Below are 4952 nucleotides of genomic sequence, written 5' to 3' on the forward strand. Positions count from 1 at the left end.
ATATATATATATATATATAAACTGGGGATTGAAATTAAGGTTGCTTTACCACTGAGCAGCTACATCCCTGGTCATTTTTTATTTTTATATAGGTCTCACCAAGTTGTTCAGACTCTCCTTGAAGTTGGGTTCCTCCTACCTCAGCTTCCCCAGTTGCTCAAATTACAGATATGCACCACCATACCTAGCTGCTTATTAATCTTTTAATTAAGGTTTAAAGCTTTTATGCATTCACTGACTGGAGTGCTATGTCTTCTTTCATATAAAAACTATACCTGCAGCTCATTGGGTAGAGCATCAAATAGTTCAAAGCCAGAGCATCTGGGCAAAATCCAATCTCTACCACTATGAGAAATATGAACTTAGGCAAGCTCCATAACTCTGTGCCTCAGTTGGCATTATCTGTAAAATAGGAATGAAATAGTACCAACTTAAGTTATAAGAATTAAACAATTTTGATATACCTTGGGACACAATGAGTGTTTAGACATTATTAGCTATTATTAATCTGCAGTACTATTCTTTTCCCCAATTTTAAAAAAAGTGGAACAAGAAATTAAAGGTATTTACAAAATAAGTGCAGATTTCTAAATGTTTATGATTCCTCTCCTGCCTTCACTATAATATTTTAAAATTGTCATACATCCAATATGCTTGATTGCAATTGTTTATATGGCATCTTTCCATTTAGATTTTGTAGAACAAACTATTTTTTTTCATACTCATGTTTCATCCTTAATATTGAATGAAATTAATTACAATAACAAGTACAAATGGTATAAACGTGCTTGAGGAGAAAGCACAAGGAACTGCTTGTTGGTAGCTCACCTGGTGGCAGCAGATGTGTGAAGTGCAGGAAGTAAGCTTGCCAGGTGTTCTGCATCCCCTGGGCAGCAATCTGGATGTGTGTGTTCCAGGGAGACTGAGAGCTTGCATTTGTTCAGATGAAATGTCTAGTGTTAGCTAAGAAAGATCCTGTTCAAGAAGGCACGGCATAAGACACTCCCCCTCGTCTATTGTTTATAATCTATATTTCTCTTACACAAAGACACATCTTTTTGACTTTTCCTCATATAGTCTGTTATTCTTTGTCATGGCTATAGTTTCCTTTTTTTTTTTTTACATTTTTTTCTATCCTCCTTAAATCTATGATGTTAAATGTAAATTGAAATCAAATAAATTTTTGTGTATGTATTATTTTGAATATGTTAATTTAATAGTGAGCTAACACAGCTTTTGCTGATTGTCAGAACATATTTTTTAAAATTTATTTGTGTAGCCATCATAGCTACTAGATGCCTCTTTAAAATAATTTCTTGACTTTGGGAGATAGTTCATATTTAACTTCATAGGCAAGAGGTTCAAGGAAACCTGGCTGAGCTTGAATGCCCAATTTCTGTTTCAGTATTTGCATTTCACCACAGACATGCCTGTTATAAACAGTTCACACCAGGACAGTTCTTATTCTAATAAATTTTATTTAGGTATTTCGCTTTGTAGTTGGAATTCACATTCCCACGTGACCTGTGAAATGCTAAATTATTACCGGGGTCTCTGGTGTTTTGCTGCTGCTCATGATGTTTTCAAGGATTTCCTTACAAGCAATCTAAAATATCACAGTGTGTGTGCTCACATACACACAGTACTCTGCTGCCTTGGTCAAGTGCATCTTCTTCATGCTGGCAGAACTCACAGACCTGAGTTCAAGGAGGAGGTAAATATCAGCAGGTATACTCATTCAGGAATGAGGATAGGCAGATAGCTAAATGTTGCCATAAACAGTAACCTAATGTTTTTAATCATATAATAAGCACACTGAATAATTGTAACAAGTATTACATACATTGTTTTTCATTTGTGGCATTTGTGGCTCGCCATTATGTCATTAGCTTTCTTCCTTTTCTGATTTAATCTTTTCTGTCCCATGTTCCTTTGGTAGAGAGTATTTCAATCTGCCCCATTTCTAGGTGGAATCTCTCAGTTCATTTTTGAGAGCTTATGTTTCCATTTTGGTTCTTGCACCTTAATTTTAAGGTTATGCGGGTTTTTGTTTTGTTTTAAGATAAGTTAGAATTAGACTCTATAAGTACTTCACAACACACCCTAAAATGCTACAAAGTACATTTGTTAACAAATTTAAAAATTTTTGGTATTAATATTAGTCATTAAATTCTCTCATTAAATTTTCTCTAGTTTCTTGTTTTATTTTCAATGTAAGACTTGGTTTTGAAATCCTGTTCTGCCATTTACTCACTTGAATGAGCTTGCACCAATCATTTAATTTTTCTGTCTATAAAGGAAAATTAATGATATCTACTGCACCTGTCTTACAGGAAATACATAAGTTTCAAATGGGAAGAGCTATTGAAAAGGAGTTTTTAAACACCAAGCTTTATTTGGAAAATACATTTTTGCATCATCAGTTCACCACAGCAAAAGTGAAAATTATCTTTACCTCTCTTCACTCATTTCCCAGAAACCTAGTGCAATGGTAATCTAGAACTTTAGGCCAAGGAGTGGCAGTTCAATTGTGTGCTAAGCCAGCTGGACCAGCTCCCAAGAATTGATTGTTAAATTTTCAGGAATTTTGTAACTCAGTTGTCAATCATGTCATTACTAAAAACTAAATTATTTATAAAATTACAGCTAAGTATTTTAACAATGAAAATAACAAATACTCAAAAGTTTACTTCCAGGGCTGGGGTTGTGGCTCAGCGGTAGAGTGCTCGCCTTGCACATGTAAGACCCTGGGTTCGATCCTCAGCACCACATACAAAAATAAACAAGTGAAATAAAGGTGTTGTGTCCAACTACAACTAAAAAATAAATATTAAAAAAGTTTACTTCCTAATTTTATCTTTCTACATTTTACTGTTATCTTTGCTGTTATGTCTATTACATATAATTGACATCTTCTATAGTGGTGGAATACAACATATCTCTTCCCAAATCTGTATTCTGAAATGTTATTTTGTTAGTCTGAAATCAAATGAAGTATTTACACTGTAGAAATCGGAAAACACCATAAATCAGAGCTCAATTTGTTTTGTTGATTGTTTAGACTTAAGGGTTTGGGAAAAATGTTATGTGAAGATTAAAGTTAAAAGTGTGTTCATTTGTGAATAACCCCAAAAAAAGTAAGGAATTTTTTTTCAGTACTTGAACACTGTTATCTGATTCAGTGAGTTACTCACGTCATTGATGAACAAGTTTAGTTTCAACCCAGTGCTTCACTTTCCTCTCATTAATATAAAAATATCAACCAATATTCGTGTTGGAATTTCAGTAGCATGAGCAGCTTCTTTCCTGAACATTAGTCAAATATTTATTTGTAGATGTACTTTGCCAAACATAGTTGAATTGCAACTATAGGTTGGCTATGAATACAAGTGTTAGGCAAAAATCACTGAAACTGTTGTGTGAAAATCAGTTGGCCATATAGAAGTCATTATTAAAGAGTGTTATATATTTTGTTTTGTAAATTGTGTGCCATACATACGTTATATCAGTAAAATTTATCATAGATACATACTCCCTCCCCTTAGGAAGTTGTAAACATTTACCTCACACTACTGGACATAACATGATTTACTGTTTGGAAAGATCCCTCTGCCTGTGATGTGGAGTATGGTTGCAGGGGATAAGGGAGGAAGCCAGGACAGTTGTGAGAGGCAGGCACATCAGTCCAGGGAAAGAAATGTAGATTTGTACTGGGCAAGGGCCATGGAGGTGGGAAGCTATGTTCGGACAGGTAAGGCATTTTTAAAGGTGGAAGGAGGACAAACTTGTGAAACCCTTTATCACCCTATGTTACACAGTGAGTGCTGTCTTTTATTTCTTCTCACTACCTTATTCTGTTCTTTGCTATGCCATACAAAGGACCCTACCATAGCCACCCTATTGTATTGCCTCATAGTTATCAGCATACTTCTGGCTACCATGGCTCTCCCTGCTTCTCCATTATAATTTACAAACTGTGTTTTGGTTTTAACATTTTGCAAGAGAATCTATTAAATTTTATGGAATTAAAAATTAGTAAATGTTTTGCAAAAGAGGGAATCACCCTATTAACCTTAATGACCATAGAAAGGAAAAATACTTGGTCACACAACCGCTGAGGACTGACACTTGGAGGATTACATTTGGATACCTCTTTTGGGTTTATATTAGTCTTCCAGGAAAGCACTCTGCCACTGAGCTACATCCACTTTGGTCTTCTGATAATTAGGTATTTTGTGGATGGTTTCAGTGAATCATGGAATCTTTATTAATAAAGTAAAAGGAGATGTAGCTCAGTAGTACAGCACTTACCTAGCATGTGCAAGGCCTTGGGTTCAAGTCCCTGCACCACCGAAAATAAATAAACAAACAAACAAACAAATAAATAAAAATAGAAGAAAAGGATTCTTTCCAACTAATTTTCTCTCAAATTCATTCATTCCTTTAATGAAATATAATTCTTTCAACAAAATAACAACTATTATATATTAGGCACAAATGAAATGCACTAGGGATACAAAAATGATTTTGAGTTCAATTGTTATGTGTCGATTAAGAACAAAATAAAACTAAAAACTATAAGTAAACACGTATTAAATTTAAAAATTATTATGATGCAATCCCTATTCTGAGGAAATGAAGACAAAGAAAGTAACAATTATCTAACAATTAAGACTTAGAGAAATGTGGTTATAGGAGCACAGGGCACTATGTATGCACCAAGAAGTCGCATGAGTATTTAGGGGTATGAGGTCCTGTGCACATGGAGGTGAGCAGGACTGATTTGAATTATCAAGGATCTTCTTCAGAAAGTTATTTGGCTGTTTTCTCATGGAGAAGCATTCATAATGGAATTTGTCATTAGTATTATACTGGGACTTTTTTTTTTTTTTTGGTGGGGATGCAATTAAAAGATATCCAACTCTTAAAACAAAAATAGTGTTTACTGGCTC

The sequence above is a fragment of the Marmota marmota genome, unplaced genomic scaffold, assembly GCF_001458135.2.
Source record: "Marmota marmota marmota unplaced genomic scaffold, marMar, whole genome shotgun sequence".
Classification (NCBI taxonomy): Eukaryota; Metazoa; Chordata; class Mammalia; order Rodentia; family Sciuridae; genus Marmota; species Marmota marmota.